This window comes from Mus musculus, chromosome Y (assembly GCF_000001635.26).
Source record: "Mus musculus strain C57BL/6J chromosome Y, GRCm38.p6 C57BL/6J".
Classification (NCBI taxonomy): Eukaryota; Metazoa; Chordata; class Mammalia; order Rodentia; family Muridae; genus Mus; species Mus musculus.
This window is the reverse complement of record NC_000087.7, coordinates 18,094,787-18,120,394: the sequence shown is the minus strand read 5'-3', so window position 1 is coordinate 18,120,394 and position 25,608 is coordinate 18,094,787.

Below are 25,608 nucleotides of genomic sequence, written 5' to 3'. Positions count from 1 at the left end.
GAGTACATGTTTGTTGATCTGCATCCAATAGGATGGGCTATATGTCAGGGAAAATTATACTCTAGAATACTTAGAGGAAAGATCGATTCCTCAAATGAAATGTATGAAGGCCGTGCAATTCAGAGATCCATCACATCTGTCCAAAACGTTGGACTATCTTCAGAAAGTCACTCATTACATCTTCTCTCTCCTAGCGACTTTTTAAATTCTTTATTGTTTCTATTTCCAATTTCAGTTCTTAAACAGTTTGTTCAATTACTTCCCCTGTTTCATTGTGCATGCCTCTATTTCTTAAAGGGACTTCTGCAGTTCTTCTTTAAAGACATCTACCATCTCCATAAAATTGGATTTAAGATCATTTTCTTGTTCTTCACATATGATGGAACAGCCAGAGTGTTCTACAGTAAGGCATCTGTGGCTAAGTGCTGTCAGGTTTCCCAAATTGTTGTAGAGTGTGTTCTTAGATTGTACTCTAGCTACTTGAATTTTGAGATTATTATAGGTTTATATATTGATTTCTACACATGTAATTGTCAGATGCATGGATTTTTGTTTTGTTTTGTTGATGTTTTTATTCCCTTGGTCTCTGTTTCCTCCAGGTTTTCTGGTCTTAATGCCTTGGGGTTCTAGTGACCAGGAAGTTTTCAGGTCCAGGAGGGTGTCTTTGCTGAGAGTTTTGTGACTCCTCTGTTTTCTGAGGTTTTGGGTATCAACATTGCCTCTGGGTTCCATAGTTAGGGCTTCCAAAAAAAAAAAAAAAAAAAAAAGCAGAGATCTTCAGCTCAATTTGTGAGAAGGAATATGGAGTCAGGTCATGGGTTGCACTTTATAGTTGTTCAAAATACTTGAAGGGGAGTTGGTGAGCCTAGAGCCTAGAGTGGAAAGTTACCTGGGGTGCGTGAAGTTGGTCTAGACTTTTTGTTTATAATTTCAGCAAACATCCATGTTAACCAAAGGGTGTGTAGAAATTATTGTGTGTAAAAAAATGCCACAGAACTTGAAAAGTACACGATGAGAACTTATAAATTTGTTACTTTATGAGTCTTCCAGTATTATTTCTATTACTACAATAAAATGCTCTAAACAAACCATCTTAGGGAGAAAGGCTTAATTTGGCTTGTAATTAGAATTTATAATTTGTCACTTTTCATCTAATGAAAGTTACCTAGGCAGATGGTCAAATGTCTGCATTCAGAAGGATTGAGAAATGAGTATATCCTTGCATGTTCTTGTGACTTAGCTACTTTTTTCATTCACAGAAGTGTCCACAGCCCAAATAAAAAATTGTGTCAACTATATTCAGGGTGGGTGTTCCTACATCAACTAATAATGAAGACAGTTCCTCACAAATGTATGTCAGTCTTTTTTGTTTGTTTGTTTTTATTTATTGGTTTTGGTTTTTGTTTTGGTTTTGGTTTTTGATTTTTTTTTTTTTGATTTTGTTTTTGTTTTTGTTTTTCAAGCCAGGGTTTCTCTGTATATCCCTGGCTGTCCTGGACTTCCTTTTGTAGACCAGGCTGGCCTCGAACTCAGAAATCTGCCTGCCTCTTCCTTCCATGTTATGGGATTAAATGTGTGCACCACCATGTCTGGCCCATATGTCAGTCTTATACACACAATTTTGATTGCTTTATCAAGTGATTCTAGTTTGTGTCAAGATGACAATTAAAAGTAAACACCACAACAGACAATAAAGAAACACATTAACAGATGATCTGAAAAACAAAATAAGTATGGTTTGGGGGCTTCTTCGGATGGGAATGATCTCATTTTGCTCAAATATTTGAGTACTTGATCCCATGTTAGTGTAAATTTTTAGGAATAATTAGTTGATATGACCTTGTTGAAGAAGTTGTGTCACTGTAGGTGGGATTTGAGATTTAAAAGCTTTTACCATTCCTGTTTAGATGACTCTGTCTGCCTTCAAATTGTTATCCCAATACCATGTGGGTCTACTTGCTGCTATGCTTTCCATTATGATGACCATGGATTCCAAGCCACTGAAACCAAGAATAAACCCCTAATAAACTCTTTATTTGTAAGCTGTTTTTGCCACAGTTTTTTATTGTGACAACAGAAAAGTAATTAAAACACTCTAATCCACCTATTTTCTACTTTATGAAATATGTCTTCTATAGTACAATGAATTTCATGGATCAATAGGGTAAATTGTACTACAACTTTATTAATTTTTCAATGGCAGTGATCTTGGTTGTTTTTTTGTATTAATATTCATTTGAGAGCATCCAGAATACATAGGCAGAGTTCTGTAATATTTGTAAAATATGTATTACCTTTCTTTTATTAAGGTGTATGTCACAAATATGTCTTATAAATGTTTTTTATGTATAAATAATAATGAACTGATTACAACTATTGAAATATCATCTATTACTTGATACAGTTATGGTATTTTATAATGACTTTAAAGAATATTGACAATTAACTCACTGTATATGTATATGATAATATTAAGTATAACAAGTACAAAATTCATTAGTTCTCCAGAACTTATTTTTTATTTTATTCAGTGTAACAATATTGTTATGTATAAATCATAATGGCATTTTTCTATTTCCTGCCCCAATGATTTGCACTCCCTCATGAAAATAACTCACAGAATTTTTATATTTTGTTATGCTTTAAACAGTGTAAAAGTTGGGCCACTTTCTAACCTCTATGTGGATAATCAACTTCCCACTGACAATCCTGGTTATTACCTACTAACTTCTTTATGTTACTTTTGTTGCCCTGGAACCAGAGAACTGCCAAACTGTGTCACACTCTTCCAGCACCTTCTTTTATTTATTTATTTATTTATTTATTTATTTATTTATTTATTTATTTATAATTATTTAATTAATTAATCTTGAATCTAGGCACGTTGCTCCAGGTGTTTATCATCTGTGCTCGAGGTGTTTATCATCTGGTAGCATTGTTGGAATTGTTTACCTATACTATTTTATAAATAATGATACTTTGATTTCTTCCTTTCTAATTTGTATGTCCTTGATCCTCTTCAGTCGTCTTATTCCTCTAACTAGAATATCAAGTACTGTATTAAATAGATTTTCAGAGAATGAACAGCCTTTTCTTGTTCCTGATTTTTGCTGAATTATTTTGAATATTTCTCAATTTATTTTTTTTATTACGTATTTTCTTCAATTGCATTTCCAATGCTATCCCAAAAGTCCCCCCCACACTCCCCTACCCACCCATTCCCTTTTTTTTTTGGCCCTGGCATTCCCCTGTGCTGGGGTATATAACGTTTGCCTGGCCAATGGGCCTCTCTTTCCAGTGATGGCCGACTAGGTCATCTTCTAATATATATGCAGCTAGATTCAAGAGATCTGGGGTACTGGTTAGTTCACAATGTTGTTCCTCCGATAGGGTTGCAGATCTCTTTAGCTCCTTGGATACTTTCTCTAGCTCCTCCATTGGGGGCTCTGTGATCCATCCAATAGTTGACTGTGAGCATCCACATCTGTGTTTGCTAGGCCCCGGCCTAGTCTCACAAGGGACAGCTATATCACCATCCTTGCATCAAAGGCTTGCTAGTGTATGCAATGGTGTCATCGCTTGGAGGCTAATTATGTGATTGATCCCTGGATATGGCAGTCTCTAGATGGACCATCCTTTTGTCTCAGCTCCAAACTTTGTCTATGTAACTCCTTACATGGGTGATTGTTTCCAATTCTAAGAATGAGCAAAGTGTCCACACTTTGGTTTTCGTTCTTCTTCAGTTGCACATGTTTTACATATTGTACCTTATATCTCCCTATAATAAGTTTCTGGGTAAATATCCACTTATCAGTGAGTACATTTCATTTGAGTTCTTTTGTGATTGGGTTACCTCACTCAGGATGATGCCCTCCAGGTCCAACAATTTGCCTAGGAATTTTGTGAATTCATTCTTTTTAATAGCTGAGTACTACTCCATTGTGTAAATGTACCAATTTTTTTGTATCCATTCCTCTGTTGAGGGACATATGGGTTATTTCCAGCTTCTGGCTATTATAAATAAGGCTGCTATGAACATAGTGGAGCATGTGTCCTTCTTACTGGTTGGGACATCTTTGGATATATGCCCAGAAGAGGTATTGCAGGATCTTCCGGTAGTACTATGTCCAATTTTCGGAGGAACCGCCAGACTGATTTCAAGAGTGGTTGTACCAGCTTGCAATCCCACCAACAATGGAGGAGTGTTCCTCTTTCTCCACATCCTCGCCAGCATCTGCTGTCACCTGAATTTTTGATCTTAGCCATTCTGACTAGTGTGACATGGAATCTCAGGGTTGTTTTGATTTGCATTTCCCTGATGATTAAGGATGTTGAACATTTTTTCAGGTGTTTCTCAGCCTTTCGGGATTCCTCAGGTGAGAATTCTTTTTTCAGCTCTGAGCCCCATCTTTTATGGGGCTATTTGCCTTTCTTGAGTCCACCCTCTTGAGTTCTTTATATATATTGGATATTAGTCCCCTATGTGATTTAAGATAGGTAAAGATTATTTCCCAACCTGTTGGTGGTCTTTTTGTCTCATTGAACGTGTCTTTTGCCTTGCAGACGCTTTGCAGTTTCATGAGGTCCCATTTGTCAATCCTTGATCTTAAAGCTGTTCTATTCAGTAAATGTTCCCCTGTGCCCATATCTTCAAGGCTTTCCCCCACTTTCTCCTCTATAAGTTTCAGTGTCTCTGGTTTTATGTGAAGTTCCTTGATCCACTTAGATTTGACCGTAGTACAAGGAGATAAGTATGGATCGATTCACATTCTTCTACACGATAACAACCAGTTATGCCAGCACCAATTGTTGAAAATGCTGTCTTTCTTCCACTGGATGGTTTAAGCTCAATTGTCGAAAAGCAAGTGACCATAGGTGTGTGGGTTCATTTCTGGGTCTTCAATTCTATTCCATTGGTCTACTTGTCTGTCTCTATACCAGTACCATGCAGTTTTTATCACAATTGCTCTGTAGTAAAGCTTTAGTTCAGGCATGGTGATTCCACCAGAGGTTTTTTTATCCTTGAGAAGAGTTTTTGCTATCCTATGTTTTTTGTTATTCCAGATGAATTTGCAAATTGCTCCTCCTAATTCGTTAAAGAATTGACTTGGAATTTTGATGGGGATTGCATTGAATATGTAGATTGCTTTTGGCAAGATAGCCATTTTTACAATGTTGATCATGCCAATCCATGAGCATGGGAGATCTTTCCATCTTCTGAGATCTTCTTTAATTTTTTTCTTCAGAGACATGAAGTTCTTGTCATACAGATCTTTCATTTCGTTAGTTAGAGTCACACCTAGGTATTTTATATTATTTGTGGCTATTGAGATGGGTGTTGTTTCCCTAATTTCTTTCTCAGCCTGTTTGTCCTTTGTGTAGAGAAAGTCCATTGACTTGTTTAAGTTAATTTTATGTCCAGCTACTTCACTGAAGCTGTTTATCAGGCTTAGGAGTTCTCTGGTGGAATTTTTAGGGTCACTTATATATACTATCATATCATCTGCAAAAAGTGATATTTTGACTTCATCTTTTCCAATTTGTCTCCCCTTGATCTCCTTTTGTTGTCGAATTGCTCTGGCTAGGACTTCAAGTACTATGTTGAAGAGGTAGGGAGAAAGTGGGCAGCGTTGTCTAGTCCCTGATTTTAGTGGGATTGTTCCGGCTTCTCACCATTTACTTTGAGTTGACTACTGGTTTGCTGTAGATTGCTTGTATCATATTTAGGTATGGGCCTTGAATTCCTGATATTTCCAAGACTTTTATCATGAATGGGTTTTGGATCTTGTCGAATGCTTTTTCCACATCTAACGAGATGATCATGTGGTTTTTGTCTTTGAATTTGTTTACATAATGGATTACGTTGATGGATTTTCATATATTAAACCATCCCTGTATCCCTGGGATGAAACCTACTTGGTCAGGATAGATGATTGCTTTAATGTGTTCTTGGATTTGGTTAGCAAGAATTTTATTGAGGATTTTTGCATCGATATTCATAAGGGAAATTGGTCTGAAGTTCTCTAACTTGTTGGATCTTTCTGTGGTTTAGGTATCAGAGTAATTGTGGTTTTATAGAATGAGTTGGGTAGAGTTCCCTCTACTATTATTTTGTGGAATAGTTTGTGCAGAACTGGGATTAGATCTTCTTTGAAGGTCTGGTAGAACTCTGCACTAAACCCATCTGGTCCTGGGCTGTTTTTTGGTTGGGAGACTATTAATGACTGCTTCTATTTCCTTAGGGGATATGGGACTCTTTAGATCATTAACTTGATCCTGATTTAACTTTGGTACCTGGTGTCTGTCTAGAAATTTGTCCATTTCATCCAGTTTTTCCAGTTTCGTTGAGTATAGCCTTTTGTAGAAGGATCTGATGGTGTTTTGTATTTCTTCAGAATCTGTTGCTACGTCTCCCTTTTCATTTCTGATTATGTTAATTAAGATATTGTCCCTGTGCCCTCTAGTGAGTCTAGCTAAGTTTTTATCTATCCTGTTGATTTTCCCGAAGAACCAACTCCTCGTTTTTTAATTCTTTGAATAGTTCTTCTTGTTTCCACTTGGTTGATTTCACCTCTGAGTTTGATTATTTCCTGCCGTCTACTCCTCTTGGGTGAATTTGCTTCCTTTTTTTCTAGAGCTTTTATATGTTTTGTCAAGCTGTTAGTATGTGCTCTCTCCCGTTTCTTCTTGGAGACACTCTGCGCTATGAGTTTCCCTCTTAGAAATGGTTTCATTGTGTCCCATAGGTTTGGGTATGCTGTGGCTTCATTTTCATTAAACTCTCAAAAGTCTTTCATTTCTTTCTTTATTCATTCCTTGACCAAGGTAACATTGAGAAAAGTGTTGTTCAGTCTCCAAGTGAATGTTGGCTTTCCATTATTTATGTTATTATTAAAGATCAGCCTTAGGCCATGGTGGTCTGATAGGTACATGAAACAACCTCAATATTTTTATATCTGTTGAGGCCTGTTTTGTGACAATTATATGGTCAATTTTGGAGAAGGTCCTGTGAGGTGCTGAGAAGAAGGTATATCCTTTTGTTTTAGGATAAGATATGCTGTAGATATCTCTTAAGTCCATTTGTTTCATCACTTCTGTTAGTTTCACTGTGTCCCTGTTTAGTTTCTGTTTCCATGATCTGTCCATTGATGAAAGTGGTGTGTTGAAGTCTCCCACTATTATTGAGTGAGTTGAAATGTGTGGTTTGAGCTTTATTTACTAAAGTGTCTTTAATGAATGTGGCTGCCCTTGCATTTGGAGCATAGATATTCTGAATTGAGAGTTCCTCTTGGAGGATTTTACCTTTGATGAGTATGAAGTGTCCCTCCTTGTCTTTTTTGATAACTTTGTGTTGGAATTTGATTTTATTCGATATTAGAATGGCTACTCCAGCTTGTTTATTCAGACCATTTGCTTGGAAAATTGTTTCCAGACTTTCAATCTGAGGTAGTGTCTCTCTTTTTCCCTGAGATGGGTTTCCTGTAAGCAGCAGAATCTTGGGTCCTGTTCGTGTAGCCAGTCTGTTAGTCTATGTCTTGTTACTGGGGAGTTGAGACCATTGATATTAAGAGATATTAAGGAAAAGTAATTGTTGGTTCCTTTTATTTTTGATGTTAGAGTTGGCATTGTGTTCTTGTGGCTGTCTTCTTTTTGGTTTGTTGAGGGATTACTTTCTTGCTTGTTCTAGGGTGTGCTTTCCGTCCTTGTATTGCTTCTTTTCTGTTATTATCCTTTGAAGGGCTGGATTTGTAGAAAGATAATTTGTGAATTTGGTTTTGTCCTGGAATACTTTGGTTTCTCCATCTATGGTAATGGAGACTTTGGCCGGGTATAGTAGCCTGGGCTGGAATTTGTGTTGTCTTAGTTTCTGTATAACATCTGTCCAGGCTCTTCTGGCTTTCATAGTCTCTGGTGAAAAGTCTGGTGTAATTCATATAAGACTGCCTTCATATGTTACTTGACCTTTCTCCCTTACTGCTTTTAATATTCTCTCTTTATTTAGTGCATTTGTTGTTCTGATTATTATGTGTCAGGAGGAATTTCTTTTCTGTTCCAGTCTATTTGGAGTTCTGTAGGCTTCTTGTATGTTCATGGGCATCTCTTTCTTTAGATTTGGGAAGTTTTCTTCAATAATCTTGTTGAAGATGTTTGCTGGTCCTTTGAGTTGAAAATCTTCATTCTCATCAACTCCTATTATCCATAGGTTTGGTCTTCTCATTGTGTCCTGGATTTTCCTGGATGTTTTGAGTTAGGATCTTTTTGCATTTTGCATTTTCTTTGATTGTTGTGCTGATGTTCTCTATGGAATCTTCTACACCTTACATTCTCTCTCTCTTCCATCTCTTGTATTCTGTTGCTGATGCTTGCATCTATGGTTCCAGATATCTTTCCTACGGTTTCTATCTCCAGCGTTGCCTCACTTTGGGTTTTCTTTCTTGTGTCTACTTCCCTTTTTAGGTCTAGTATGGTTTTGTTCTTTTCCATCACCTGTATGGATGTGTTTTCCTATTTTTCTATAATGACTTGTAACTCTTTAGCTGTGTTCTCCTGTATTTCTATAAGTGAGTTATTAAAGTTCTTCTTGATGTCCTCTACCATCATCATGAGATATGCTTTTAAATCTGGGTCTAGCTTCTCGGCTGTGTTGGGGTGCCCAGGACTAGGTGGCATGGGAGTGCTGCGTTCTGATGATGGTGAGTGGTCTTGATTTCTGTTAGTAGGATTCTTATGTTTTCCTTTTGCCATCTGGAATTCTCTGGAGCTGTGCAGGATACACTTGGCAGGGTCCCAGAACCAGGATGTCTGTTGCCAATACTCAGCAAAGTGCTCCCGTGCCTGGCAGATCCCAATCCTCAGAATTCTTAAGATGGCGTGGCTGGTGTTGTGCGTATCTGGTGGTAGTCAGCCGACTGTGCGCCCTAGCTACCCTGGTGCTGCTCGGACCAAAAGGGGCTTGTGCCCCTACTCAGACCAGGTTTTTGCTTCCCTGACTAATGCAGTGTCAAGTCCCGCCCGATTGGATTGGAGCAGATGCTTAGTTCCACTCACCAGAGGTCTTAAGATCGCTTGGCGGGTGTTTTGTGTTGCTGGCAGGAGTCAGACAACTGTGCACACTCTCCAGCACCATCAAATGCTGGCTATGACTCTTGCCCTGCACTCTTCTCAGGTATGGCATTTCACCTCTTCTTCTCCCAGCCTGATGGATCTCCTTTGTACTACTTCCTCTCTGTTTTAAGCTCTGGAATCTTAAAAGTCCTAACTCTGTCTAACCTGGCCAGCCATTTCCTGGTTGAATCTTTATTTACCAATCAAAACCAACTCAGAGCAGAATCCCTCAGTGTTTTACATGCAGAAAATTATAATAAAAGCAGCATTAGGTCAAACTCACTACAATTCAGTTCATAATTTTTATAAAGGCCACTGACTTTATTAATCTAAAATTTGTTATAAATAGTGACTGATTTATTTTTTGCCAAAAAGGGAACCAAATTAGTTACTTAATATCAAGTGACCAGCTGTGAATTCACATGAAATAACAAAGTAATTTGAAAGATGAATGGAAAATAAACAACTGAGCCAAGAAGAAAAACTGAATCCAAATTTGATGGTGAGGAATGTCCAGAGCCAATCCAGCCAGTGTTGCAAAACTTTAAAGATTCAGAAATTGGCCACAGCAGATATTTCTGGAAGAGAAACAGCAAAATAAAAATGAATAAAGAGATAGGTGGATTTTTTTTCAGAAAGTAGAATCTAAATTCAAATATTTCATCTCACCAATGAAATGACAATTAATACTTCGAGAATTTTAGAATTCATTCTAATTGGAGAATACAGGGATAGTTGGTAATTTTTATTTCCTTTCTACATACAATACAGAAATATTATATCTATATTAGGCTTAGAGTCAGGAAAACTTGGGAAACAATATAGATAATTAATATTCATCTCTAGAAGTCAGACAGGTAAAAAAAAAGTCAAAATAACACAAATGGCAAATCTAAGAAAAGCAACACTGTAAATTCAGCATGTGCTTAGAAATGCATATATGATATTTAAAAAATTCCACCCTTTATTATGAACAATGAATATAAATACCAGAATTTCACCTTTAAGAAAAATCACATGGATAATACAAGTTAGAAGGAAACTGCACACCTCAAGCATAATAAAATTCATTATATATATTTATAAACACAAACACACACATAAACATGTAGTTTGAGCCAGAAATGCAATCTCTTACTGTTTGAATCAGTTACAAAGATATTTTCATCATATAGATTCTCTCTTAAAGAAGAGAAAAATCCATTACATCATTTACATTTCTCTGGATGCTCAACCTGAGTCCATCTTGAGATGTGTTTTTTTTTTTTTTTTCTTCCTTACAGATTGGGCTACAGTGCAGATTCAAAAAATCATAGGAGTTGTAATTCTGAGTCACTGGAGTAATCTTATGCAGAAAGTTTGAGTAAAATAATCTATAACTTAGAGGAGTGAACATGTCACAAATTTTGTAGAAAATTTAAATGTGGACTATGGAAGACATGGTGGTTGGTAGTTTTATTCTCAGGGGTAGAAATGATACTACTAGATGGCAGTTTATTGCGAAGGACAGTACAGTACAGAAGTCAACAAAACCATATATAGTCCAACATATACCAAAGAAATTCAATGAAACATAAGATAATATTCTGAAATAATAATACAAAAATTATAAAATCTTGAAGAAACTGAAAAAAATTATAGGTATATATTACCTACATATTTAAATGAAGGGGATAAAAGAAAACCAATATAAGAACTCATGTTCTTGAAATGTGGTAATGGTAGCATGGCAGGGAAAGTACCATAAAAGTCCAGGACTAGATGGATTTAACAATGAGTTCTACCAGACTACAGAATTTCTTTTGTAAGTAACTACATTGTGTTTCTCTGTATATACTTTCATTTCTGTGGTTGCATATGTCACATCATGAACGTGCAGGTCATGGGACAACTTTCAGAAGCTGTTTCTCTCCTTTCAAAAGTGGTTTCCAGGTTTGCAAACTTAGTAGAAAAAAGATTCATACTGCATTAGAAAAAATCACCATAATCAAATTGGATCTACATCAGAGATATGCCCTCATAATCATAATTTACCACACATGAAACAATATAATACAATACCTATGCATATCTAAGGGCAAAAATTATATGAACGTTTCTATATATTCAAATAGAACCATTTTACGTTGTACTTGAAAGGGTCTCTTCAGGTTCTTTCACACTGCTGTTGGGCATTTCGTCCAATGTCATCCTCATTGGGTCCTGAGAGCCTCCCACAACCATGCTGTCTGGGATTTAGTAGTGGTTCTTCCCATTCCCCACGTCATACTACTAGATATTTCTATTCATTCTCTTGGCCCTCAGGGCTTCTTTCCTGTCTCCCTCATACCAGATATTGCCTCCTTTTCTTCCCTCCACCTCCCCTGTTTCAAACATGTCCCTCCATACCTCTGCCTCCAATGATTATGTTGTTCCATGTTCTAAGTGAGATTGGACATTGAAGCATTCACATTTGGGCTTTCCCTCTTCTTAAGCTTCATATGGTCTGTGAATTCTTCATGGATATTCTGAACTTTTTGTGTAATATCCACTTATCAGTGAGTACATACCATATATTCATACATATCTCCTTTGGTGTCTGGGTTACTTCACTCAGGATAGTATTTTCTATTTCCACGCATTTTCCTGGAAAGAAAAACAAAAATAAAACAAAAAACTAATATCCTCATTTTGAATAGCTGAGTGGTCTTTTTTTGTTTGTTTTTATTTGTTTGTTTGTTTTCGTTTGTTTGTTTGTTTTTTGTTTTTGTTTTTCGGGATAGGATCTCCCTGTATGGCCCTGGCTGTCCTGGAAATCACTCTGTAAACCAGGCTGCCCTTGATCTCAGAAATCTGCCTGCCTCTTGAGTAGTCTTTCACTGGGTAAATGTACCACATTTTCTGTATATATTTTTCATTGAAGGGAATCTGGGTTGTTTCCAACATTCAGCTATTATAATTTTTTTTTCTTTGTTTAATGGTACAACCACTTGTTTTTATTTCTTAAAATTACAACCTGCTCCTTTGGTGAAATTTATGGTCAGTCCTTTTTTTTTTTTTTTCCATTTTTTATTAGGTATTCAGCTCATTTACATTTCCAATGCTATACCAAAAGTTCCCCATACGAAGCCCCACCTCACTCCCTTACCCACCTACACCCCCTTTTTTGCCCTGGCGTTCCCCTGTACTGGGGCATATAAAGTTTGCAAGTCCAATGGGCCTCTCTTTGCAGTGATGGCCGACTAGGTCATCTTTTAATACATATGCAGCAAGAGACAAGAGCTCCGGGGTACTGCTTAGTTCATATTGTTGTTCCACCTATAGGGTTGCAGTTCCCTTTAGTTCCTTGAGTTTTTTTCTCTATGTCCTCCATTGGGGGCCCTGTGGTCCATTCAATAACTGACTGTGAGCTAGAGTTTGCTAGTGTTTGCTAATCCCTCACATAGTCTCACAAGAGATAGCTATATCCCGGTCCTTTCAGCACAATCTTGCTAGTGTATGCAATGGTATTAGCATATGGAAGCTGATCATGGGATGGATCTCTGGATATGGCAATCACTAGATGGTCCATCCTTTCGTCACACTTCCAAATTTTGTCTCTGTAACTCCTTCCATGGGTGTTTTGTTTCCTAGTCTAAGAAGGGGCAAAGTGTCCACAGTTTGGTCTTCGTTCTCTTGTGTTTAATGTGTTTAGCAAATTGTATCTTATATCTTGAGTATCCTAAGTTTCTGGGCTAATATCCACTTATCAGTTAGTACATATTGTGAGAGTTTATTTGTGATTGGGTTACCTGACTCAGGATGATTCCCACCAGGTCCATCCATTTGGTTAGGAATTTCATAAATTCATTCTATTTAATAGCTGTGTAGTACTCCATTGTGTAACTGTAACACATTTTCTGTATCCATTCCTCTGTTGAGGGGCATCTGGGTTCTTTCCAGCTTCTGGCTATTATAAATAAGGCTGTTATGAACATAGTGGAGCATGTGTCCTTCCTACCGGTTGGGACATCTTCTGGATATATGCCCAGAAGAGGTATTGCTGGATCTTCTGGTAGTAATATGTCCAATTTTCTGAGGAACCGCCAGACTGATTTCCAGAGTGGTTGTACAAGCTTGCAATCCCACCAACAATGGAGGAATGTTCATCTTTCTCCACATCCATGCCAGCATCTGCTGTCACCTGAATTTTTTTTTTTTACCTATTTTTATTCAACATGAAACAGAACAACAGTTGTTCAGAAAACAAAACAAAAACAGACACGAATTGACACATGGAAAGACTGGAGCATCAAACACAGACAATACAGAGAGGGTAGAGAACTTGATGTAACCAGAATTATGGATGTCTCCTGTATGGGCCAAAGAGAAAGCAGTATATCTCCAAATTTTTTTCTGTTCCTGGGAGAGCTCCAAAATCTTTTTTTCATCTCTCTTGGTCTCTCTTTCTCATGTCATTTGTATACCTAGCATCTCCCACTCACCACCCCCTTTTGTATTTACACTTTTTATTTGATTTTATTATTTTAAGTTTTTAAAAGAATGTAATTTTTGTTTGAGTTGCCTTATCTGTGCTCTAGTTCGCATTCATGTCTGCCTTTGATTTTATTATTTCTTACTATAACTTTTGTTTTTATTTTTTTTTCAAGGACGTAAAGAGCAACCTTAGGTTATATATTTCATAATTTTATGATACTTCTTTTTCTTTTTTTTTTCTTTTCCATTTTTATTAGGTATTTAGCTCATTTACATTTCCAATGATTTACCAAAAGTACCCCATAGCCACCCACCCTCACTCCCCTACCCATCAACTCCCCCTTTTTGGCCCTGGCATTCCCCTGTACCCGGGCATATTCTTTGTACAGTTCTGAGCCCCATTTTTTAGTGGGGTTATTTGATTATATGGAGTCTAAATTCTTGAGTTCTTTATATATATTGGATATTAGTCCCCTTACCGATTTGGGATAGGTAAACATCCTTTCCTAATCTGTTTGTGGTCTTTTTGTCATATTGAAGGCATCTTTTGCCTTGCAGAAGCTTTGCAATTTTATGAGGTCCCATTTACCGATTCTCGATCTTACAGCACAAGCCATTGCTGTTCTATTCAGGAATTTTTCCCCTGTACCCATATCTTCGAGGCTTTTCCCAACTTTCTCCTCTATTAATATCAGTGTCTCTGGTTTTATGTGGAGTTCTTTAATCCAATTAGATTTGACCTTAGTACAAGGAGATTAGAATGGATCAATTTGCAATCTTCTACATGATAACAGCCAGTTGTGCCAGTACCATTTGTTGAAAATGCTGACTTTTTTCCACTGGATGGTTTTAGATTGCTTGTCAAAGATCAAGTGACCATGTGTGTGTGTGTTTTTCTTTGGGTCTTCAATTCTGTTCCATTGGTCTACTTGTCTGTCACTATACCAGTACCTTGCAGTTTTTATCACAATTGCTCTGTAGTACAGCTTTAGGTTAGGCATGGTGATTCCACTAGATGTTCTTTTATCCTTGAGAAGAGTTTTTGCTATCCTAGATTTTTTGTTATTCCACATGAATCTGCTGATTGCTCTTACTAATTCGTTGAAGAATTGAGTTGGAATTTTGATGGGGATTGCATTGAATCTGTAGATTGTTTTGGCAAGATAGCCATTTTTACTATATTGATCCTGCAGATCCATGAGCATGGGAGACCTTTCCATCTTCTGAGATAATCTTTAGTTTCTTTCTTCAGAGGCATGAAGTTCTTGTCAGACAGATCTTTCACTTCCTTAGAGTCATGCCTAGGTATTTTATATTATTTGTGGCTATTTAGAAGGGTGGTGTTTCCCTAATTTCTTCCTCAGCCTGTTTGTCTTTTGTGAAGAGAAAGGCCATTGACTTGTTTGAGTTAATTTTATATCCAGCTACTTCACTGAAGCTATTTATCAGGCTTAGGAGTTCTCTGGTGGAATTTTTAGGGTCCCATATACATATTATCATATCATCTGCAAAAAGTGATATATTGACTTCTTCCTTTCCAATTTGTATCCCCTTGATCTCCTTTTGTTGTCTAATTGCTCTGGCTAGGGTTTCAAATACAATGTTGAATAGGTAGGGAGAGAGTGGACAGCCTTGTCTAGTCACTGTTTTTAGTGGATTGCTTCAAGTTTTCACCATTTACTTTGATGCTGGCTACTGGGTTGCTGTAGATTGTTTTTATCATGTTTAGGTATGGACCTTGAATTCCTGATCTTTCAAAGACTTTTATCATGAATGGGTGTTGGATTTTGTCAAATGCGTTCGCAGCTTCTAACGAGATGATCATGTGGGTTTTGTCTTTGAGTTTGTTATATACTGGATTACGTTGATGGATATATTGAACGATCCCTGCATCCCTGGGATGAAACCTACTTGGTCAGGATGGATGATTGTTTTGATGTGTCCTTGGATTTGGTTAGCAAAAACTTTATTGAGGATTTTTGCATGAATATTCATAAGTGATATTGGTCTGAAGTTCTCTATCTTTGTGGGGTCTTTTTGTGGTTTAGGTATCAGAGTAATTGTGGCTTCATAGAATGAGTTGGGTAGAGTACCTTCTGTTTCTATTTTGTGGAATAGTTTGTGCAGAAGTGGGAATAGATCTTCTTTGTAGGTCTGATAGAACTCTGCACTAAACCCATCTCATCCTGGGCTTTTTTTGGTTGGGACACTATTAATGACTGCTTTTATTTCTTTGGGGGATATTGGGCTGTTTAGATCATTAACCTGATCTTGATTCAACTTTGTTACCTGGTATCTGTCTAGACACTTCTCCATTTCATCCAGGTACTCCAGTTTTGTTGAGTATAGCCTTTTGTAGAAGGAACTGATGGTTTTTTTTGGATTTCTTCAGGATCTGTTGTTATGTTTCCCTTTTCATTTCAGATTTTATTAATTAGAATGCTTTCCCTGTGCCCTCTAGTGAGTCTGGCTAAGGGTTTGTCTATCTTGTTGATTTTCTCAAAGAACCAGCTCCTTGATTGGTTGATTCTCTGGATAGTTCTTCTTGTTTCCACTTGGTTGATTTTGCCTCTGAGTTTCATTATTTCCTGCCATCTACTCCTCTTGGGTGAATTTGCTTCCTTTTGTTCTAGAGCTTTTAGGTGTGTTGTCAAGCTGCTAATGTATGCTCTCTCTAGTTTCCTTTTGGAGGCACTCAGAGCTATGAGTTTTCCTCTTAGAAATGCTTTCATTGTGTCCCATAAGTTTAGGTATGAGGTGGCTTCATTTTCATTCAACTCTAAGAAGTCCTTAATTTCTTTCTTTATTCCTTCCTTGACCAAGATATCATTGAGAAGAGTGTTGTTCAGTTTCCACGTGAATGTTGGCTTTCTATTATTTATTTTGTTATTGAAGATCAGCCTTAGTGCATGGTGATCTGATAGGATGTATGGGACAATTTCAATATGTTTGTATCTGTTGAGGCCTGTTTTGTGGTCAATTTCATATTTAAAATTGTTCTCAATTTATATAAGAGTTTCAGCACAACCTTCACATTTAGGGACACAATCTTCCAAATGGCTACTCCTCTGGATCTCAGTAAATGGGAATGTTCCATAGCTTCATGGCCTGAGTGAGAATTGTCAATTGTCTCTATTTCCATTTTTAGATCATGGATGGTTTTGTTCTGCTCCTTCACCTGTTTGATTGTGTTTTTCTGAATCTATTTAACAGATTTTTGTGTTTCCTCTTTAAGGACTTCTACATGTTTATCTGTGTTCTCCTGCATTTCGTTAAGAGAGTTACTAATGTCCTTCTTAAATTCCTTCATCATCACTATGAGAAGTGACTTTAGATCCATGTCATACTTTTAGGGTGTGTTGGGGTATCCACTTGATATGGTGCAAGTGTTGGGTTCTGATTATTCCAAATAACTTTGGTTTCTCTTGCTTATTAACTTATGCTTGCCTCTCACCATCTGGATATCTCAAGTGCTACATGCCCTGGCTACATCAGACTGTCCTTCCTGTGATATTGGTTGTGTCATAACTCTTCAAAGTCTAGCTGTCTCTGTGATCCTGTTATTACGGTATACTGTGATTCTGAGATGCTGGGTGTGTCTGACATCCTGGGAGTCAAGCTGCCCTTGGAACCTTGAGATCCTGGTGTGACTAAGCTCCTAGGATCCTGGGATCCTCTGACCCTGGCCATGTTAGATCTTCAGGTAGTAGAGCTTTTTCTGGGTGTTATGGGGCTGGCTTCTGAGTTTGCATCCAAGGACTGCTCAGGGCCCTGTCCCAGACTGAATGGATGCAATCCATACCACTGGTCTGGTGGAGTTCCTGCATGCCTGTGTCTTTCTGGTACCCTCTACTCCAGGTGTTGGGGAATGATGTTGTGTCTTCCTCTTGTCTGATCATCGGATCCTATGAATGTTAGATGTCTGGCAGTGGAGTTGCCTCCGGGTGTTATAAGGCTAGCTACAGAGTTTGCATGCAAGGTCTACTCAAGGTTTTGGCTCCAGAAATAAAATATTTTTTAAATGATGTTTCTTGTAAACTTACCTGTCTCCAAAAGTACCTGAAATATTTTTACAGGGATTGATTTAATCTCATAAATTGATTAAGGAAAAATGACATCTTGATGATTTTGATATATCCTAACAGGAAAAAAATAATGGACATCTCCCACTAAGTAAAAAATATTTCGGAAGCCAGGTGGTGGTGGCACACACCTTTTATCTCAGTTTTTAGAAGGCAGAGGTAGGCAAATCTCAGTTTGAGGACATTCTAGTCTACAAAGTAAGTATCAGAATTGCCATATATATTAATAATAATAATAATAATAATAATAATAATAATAATAATAATAAAATAAATGAAAAACACAGTATTGAAAATGAATGATAATTTTAAATTATGTACATATGTGCCACATGTCCCTGTGTACATATGTGAATACACTTAAGTTTTTTTTTTTTTTTACAATTAGATGTTTTCTTCATTTAGATTTCAAATGCTATCCCAAAATTCCCCTGTATGTTCCCCCAACCCTTCCCCTTACCCACTCACTCTCATGTCATAGGCCTGGCATTCCCCTGTTCGGGAGCATCGATAATAATGGGAACAGAGAGAAGCGGCTGAGCCTGGAAACCAGAGAGGGGGCTAATCATGGCTCTCAGTTAGCAGTTTAGTTTGTTTCAAGAAACAAATATACTTTCTATCAATGAGGTTTGTGAATGAACAGGAAATATTTTCATCTCTCAGAATGGAAGGTGTTTATTTTATAGTGTTTATAGATTTTTGGGACTATTTTATTATAAGCAATTAAAGCCAGGTAAGTTTTCACATACCTGTAATGGTACTAGCATGGAATGCTGAACCTCAACACTCTAGACCTTCCTGGAGAATACAAAACATACTAACTGCCTATCTCAAAAATCAAATGAAATGAAATAAAATTAAACCAATGTACCTTTGGTATTTGTATATCATCCCTTTGGAAACTAATAAGATAATGAATCAAAAAATAAACTTCAAATATTTTATTAGTCATAAACATAATTAGAAATGAAAAGAAGGTTAAAAAATCAATACAGATAGGGGAAGGGAGAGACATGTGTGGGAAATGGGACAAGAAGGAGAATAGAGGAATTTGATCAGGTACTGTGGTTGTGGGAAACAGGACTGAATTGATGAAGACCAGCGAAAAGAATGGAAACAGGCAACTTTGTGAAGGAGGAAATGAGAAAAGGCTCTAGAGTATACCAGAGACCTGGGATGTGAGAAACTCTCAGGAATTAAAAAAAAAAAAAAAGGAACATTAGATGAAATGCCCTCCAGTGGTGAGAGTGGAATTGTAGAGTTCTCCTCCCAGCAATCCTCTCCTGTATGTGTGTTGGAGGCCTCATATCAGCAGGTGCATTCTGTCTCTTTGTTGGGCCACAATTTCAGACATCTTGGGGGAACACTTTAATTGAGACAGGGATCCTACCAAAGGGATGCACTCTTCTTTAATATCTTTCACCTCATTAATTCAACAACAAGGGTCAGATTCTTCAATCCATTGATTGGGTGAAAATATCTGCATCTGAATCATAAAGCTGCTATTTGGGTCAGTAGGAATATTTCTTAAACTTGTTGCAGTGGGTATAATAGCTAATAAATTTAAAAAAATCTCTAAAAATATATATTGTATATTGTAACAGAAATATAATGTTGGTTCTAAGGCCCCTGTTTGCATTCAGTTCAAGATACAGGCATTAATCTGTGTTTCTTATAATGATTGTGGGTAACCACAATAAGCTAAACCAAACCAAACCAAAAAAAAAAAAAAAACAAACAAAAAAAACAACCTCTTCTATACATTGTCTCTTCTTCTACTGATTCACAAGTTGTTAAAGTCTATACTCTTTGACGTAACTACAGTTTGGAATTGTCCTCCCCCTACTCTGACTCAGAATAACAGTTTGCATGAGCTCAGATACCTTACTTTGTAATCTGAGTGCATGTGTGATTTAGATAGTAGTTGATTGCTAAGAGAAAGCACAAACTGTGTAGGAAAGTGAATGAATGTTGCAGATGACATGTCAATATCATCCCCTTTGTAGGAGAGAATATAAGAGAATCTTTATTCATACTAAGTGTTAGAGGAATATATATATTGAGAGAGAGAGAGAGAAAGAGAGAGAGATATTTCATCACATAGAATAGAATATTGTAGAGCACTGATATCAATTTTAGTACTGATATTATATATTGCTTTTGCAGAAGACCTGCTTGCAGTACACAGCCTCTGTAGGTTTCTGAATTCAGATACTTGTAATATGAATGCTAGGATGACTGTACTTATGAAGAAATAATGAGCAGGTGTAACAGTCAGATGCAGATGTATGCAAACAACCAATGGACAGAATCTGCAGAACCATTGGTTTAATTTGAGAAAGACTGAAGGAGGCTGACAGGACCAGTTGTCTCAAATACTATGGACCTAGAATTCTCCCAAATGCTAGACAACCAAACAGGCAGCATATATGAACTATAAGAAGGTCTCTAAAACATACACAGAAAAAAATCTGCTTGATCTCTATTCAATCAGAAATGATGCACTAAATTCTCAACAAACTAGAGACACCAAGGTGTTTAGAGATCCGGTAGGATGGGGACTTACCCTTTGAGACAGGGGATGGGCAGTAGATATGGGATATGGAACAGTAGGAAGGTGGACAATGAATGAATTAATTAATAAAAAATAATAGTGCCACATAATCAGGTCCCCTATACTCTAATTCTGCAATCGGAATCCAAGAAAACTCACATGTTCCCATAATAACATACTCAAAAAATTAAATATATATACCTGAAATGTCATGATTTTCAACTTTATTTTACAAAGAAATTCACTGGAACAAAGATTTTCTTTGGTTGAACTCATTTACATGCATTTGCTCTCCTAGTGTACCGAAAATATAGGTTATTCTCCATATAAAAGGCCAAATATCTACTAACATAGCTTTCATCTGGATACACTCCAATTTTATCTTTCATTAGAATGTAATCTGGATTCATTTGGACATAAATTAAATTTATATTTAACATTCACTTATTGGTGTAAGGTGGAGGTAAGGTAGAATATCAGGGTCATGTTGGTTTTCATTTCTCTACTGATGTGATCATTGATTTCAAAAAACAATACCCTGCTGGGGGCTGGGAAGATGGCTCAGTGGAGTTCATGTATTCTCAGCACCTCTGTAAAATTCCAGACATGTCTATTCATATCTGCAACACTGTGGGGTGGAGACAGGTAGATATACCAATAGTGTATTGGCCAGTCAAACTAGTCAAAATGGTGAGAGGGTTTCACTCTAAGAGAGCAAGTGTTGAAGATATTCTACTCATTACTTAACATATGTGTATGTGTGACATCAGACTTGGGAACAGACACTGCACTCATATAAAGACACTAATCACCATACCATACCACCCATGAAACCTTGAGTTCCGCAGATCTATAACCCATGTGTCTCTAAGTATGAAATAGGAAGTTTTATATTCTCATTATCTTGTTAATCCTGTTTTCTGTCAAATGCTAGAAGCTAAACCAATGTATTCTCAGACTCTGGATGGTACGTCATAACTTTTGGTCTTTCTGGAATAGCAACCAACTATCAGCAGAGACACTTTTCAATTTACCCTGGCTTACAGGTTCAGAAATTCAGTCCATTATCATCAAGGTAGGAATATGGCAGGATCCTGGCAGGCATGTGCATTTGGAGCTGAGAGTTCTACATCTTCATCTGAAGGGTGCTAGGAAATGATTAGCTTTCAGGCAGCTAGGCAGAGGGCATTAAAGTCCATGTTCACAAAGATAAATTTCTTTCAACAAGGCCAAACTTACTTCAACAAGGTTATTAGCTCCCAGTAGTGCCACTCCCTAGGCCAAGAATAGTCAAAATATCAAATGTGTTTTTGAATGTTTGTGTTTGTGTTAGTTTGGGTTTTATTGCCATGAAGAGTCTCCAGGATCACAGTAACTCTTGAACACTTTGTAACTTGTTTTCAGAGGTTTACTCCATTATTATCATGACTGGAAATATGGAAGCATTCAGACAGACACAATGCTAGAGAAGGAGCTGAGAGTTTTACATCTTGATACACAGGTAGAAGATGGAGACTGTGTGCCACACTGGGGACAGCTTAAGCATAGCCGATCTCAAAGTCCACAAGCACAGTGTTACATTTCCTCCAACAAGGCTACATCTACTCCAACAGAGTCACACATACTTCAACAAGTCCACACCTACTAACAGTGCCACTCCTACTGGCACTATTTGTTCAGGACCTTTAAAAGTATTCTTAAAACTTTTCAATGGACAAAAGGTAACTTTAATGAAATAAGTACAGAACGATTGAAAAAATAAACTGGAATATGGATGTCTTGGTTACTGTTCTATTGATGTGAGACATGACCACACCAAATTATAAGATGAAATATTTAATTGCGGTCTTACAGTTTCAGAAGGCGACTCCAGGACATCATGGTAAACACCATGGCAACAGGCAGGCACACATGTGTAGAGCAGTATCTGAGAGCTCACAAGCAATACTACAGACAACAAGCAGAGACAGAGAGAAACAGAGAATGAAACAGAGAGAGAGAGACAGAGATAGAGACAAAGAGACAGAGATAGAGAGAGAATGAGGAGAGAGTAAGAATGAGAGAGAGAGAGCCTGATGGATTTTTGATATTTCAAAGAATAGTGACAAATCTCCTTTAATAAAAATTCAAATTCTAATTCTTTCTTAACATCTCACCACCTGGAAAACTAACACCTTTGAATATTTGAGCTTCTGTGGGCCACAATTTTTCAAAAAACTAAAGTATGTAAAGGAAAATGAAATCTAGTAATAAGTGTCCATGTCACTTCATAGTATATTTTATATCATTACTTGTCTTTTCTCAGAGGTAAGGGTTATTTGCATAACAAGAGACTAATCAGTCATCACTATCACATAAGCCAAACGCATCCTAACCCTGCCAGATTTCTACTTGAATAATCACATTGACATTACTTATTTGTACGGAAACATAGCCCTTCTCCCTGATTTAGTTAAAAGTGTGGGACCTGTTGATGTGCAATTAATTTTGTTCACAATGGGGCAAAACAGAAGCCTATAGGATTGACTGTATTGTTCCTGAGAGCTGAAGATTTCACTTCCATTTAATACAATGTTATAAATATGATTTTAACACAAGCCTAAAATCTCAAAAAAGCTTTGCGTTCATATTTTCATTATTTACAGATCATTCTATGCTATATAAAGGAACATAGAGGAGGAAAGCTGTTTGGAGTCACTGACACACACACTTAACTGAAGTTTCCTTTGCACAGTAAGAAGATATACCCATCATCTATATCTTGGGAGTTTGCTCCAGGAACTATAATGATATAAAGTCCTCAGGTTTCTAGTCTAAAACAACATTGCTTTTGAATATAAGCTATGCAAAATAACCTCTTGCATATTTTAATCATATTTATGTGAGTCTGCATAGAGAACTGTACAGGTAAGTTCAGAGGCTAGGGAAGGGTATAGTGTGATCTACTCTTTTCCTCCATAACTTATCCCCTTGTGACTGGGTTTCTTGCTGAGCTGGTAGTGAGGCTGGCTTTCAGGAAGCCACAGTCATCTTCCTGTCTCTGCCCCTCCCAAAATCATAAGCACTGGTGTTGTAGGTGAATGTTTGAACACACACATGGCATTGTCTCTGGGCCATATCCCCTGATCCTTCTTTATTTTAAATAATCTCTGGATTACTTTTGCACTTAATGTAATGTAAGTGCTATAAAATGAGTTGCTATTTAGGAGATTGAAATATAAGTGGTCTGTATATGTTCAGTACAGACATTGTATATTAAGAACTACGTTAATTAATTCCTTGAGAACTTCATACAATTTTTTGATGGAATTCACTTTCCAATTCTCTTGATAACTCCTCCCAGACCAAAACCAGACCCATTCCCACCTTAATCCTCCTCCCAAGTTCAAGTCTACTTTTCTCCCCTTTGATACAACCCAATTCAAATCAATTGTGTTGCCCATAAACTCTTGGACATGGGGCTACCAGTAGAGCATGGCAAACCTATCACATACAAAAGCCTTACCTTTGATGAAAACTGATTCTCCACCCTTCATCAATAGTCCATATATTCTCAGATGGGGATGATGGATAGTGATACCATACCACTTAGGGATGCAAGGAAGACTGGCCTGATTTTGTGCAGTAGAGACAGTGTCTCAGTGACCTCTCTGCCTTACAAGATTTCTACCATCTCTTCCATGAGGGTTCCTAAGACAAAGCTCCTCTACTGCTTGCCTCTTTCTGTGAGTATGTGTGTATGTACAAATGTGTCTATATTATATATGTCTCATTTTACATGCAAGTCAACACATAGTGTTGTTTGCAATCAACTGCTGGCACTATTTCACACTATGCAATATGCCTTGAGGCAGACTTGGTGGACTCCGTAACAGACAGAACGTAGAGATGGCTAGAAATCATCCCAATTAGTTGTAGTATAGGTGAAATTTACACTTTTGACCTACATTTCTGTGTTCACCCTATGGTTTTAAGATGCAGAGATGCTGGACAAAGACCCTTAAATTTCATTGCAATTTTGCTCTTCTTGAACTCACATTTATAAAAGCTCCTGGAGGTGCTGATGCTGTTTACCTGGACATTTTCCTTTTGGAACTGCTTGATAGAGATACCCTTAAAGAGACAGATAGATCCTATCACTTTGTGTAGCATAAAGAATGCTGTGGTGAAATGGGTTTGAAATGTCTGTCCTGGGTCTTTGATGAAGGTTTTGGCCCGAAGTACAATGTTCATAGGTAGAACAATATACTCAATCTGAAAAGTGATTGGACCCTGAGGGCTTTAATCTATGCGTTGATTGATGGGTGTGCATGGAAGGGGTGAGAAACTTGTAAAGGAACGTGGTCATTGGGAACCTGTCTTGGAAGGTGTTTATTGTATTTGGTCGCTTCCTGTGTTGATGTTTACTGGCTGCCAATAAATTGGACAATTGTGCTCATTCATGCCCCTTTCATACTCTTGTGACCATGGACCTGTTTTCCTTGTTGGTAGGCATCTTGTAACAGTGATGAAAATGATTGACATGAATATGACTCATTAGTGATACTGAACTCTCTGGTCCAGAGGAACCATGGCTTAATTCTTTAAGGTTTTTTTTTTCTAGAAATTTCATGCTAACAGTAGACCCAAAGTTACCAAAAAGTTGTATCTGGAATATTCAGACAGTGTATCTGTTGTTTTAGAAATAAAGAACTTTGCAGCTTCCCACACTGATCCTCCCTCTGCCTTCACTACTGTATTTTAATAGATTGCAATATCATATGAAGAAGCAGAAAATGAGGGGAAAATGGAATGGAGGTGAAAATGTGTTAGAATCATTAAATTATACACTTAAGGAAATCAATTGATTTTTTAGTATACAAAGGAAACTTCAAAAAAGCACTGAAAAGGCTTGGCCAACTGTGCAGCTGTTCATGGGAGTTGGTATTTGTCATATCTCTTGTGATGTATCTATTAATAGTAGTGGTTTTATTACAGATGAATAAGACACCAATATATGCATGAAGGGATAACACTGAGTTGCCCCAGGAGAAAGAAATCAGGTAAAATTCATTGGATCTATTGATGAGATTTTTTTTTCTCATAGCCGAGTTGGCAGGAAATTGGACAGATTGCGTTGTACCCCAGTAAGTGTAACACACAGTAGAATGTGGGGGGTTGTGTGGCTATAGGACATATTCACATCATTTCACCTAATATTGAGTATCCATGCTGATGAAAGAAGTTATCCTTCACTTATGCCATGCATGGAAGTGGGTCTATGAAGGGGCAGAGAGGAGGAAATGCTGTTCAGTAATGTTTGGGTAGGTTGTGGAGTCAGTAAAATATTCCTGTGATGGGACTTTATTTTTTCCCAATCTTGACAATCAACGGATACCTGAGAAGAGAGAGCAATTGAAGATCTGTCTCTAT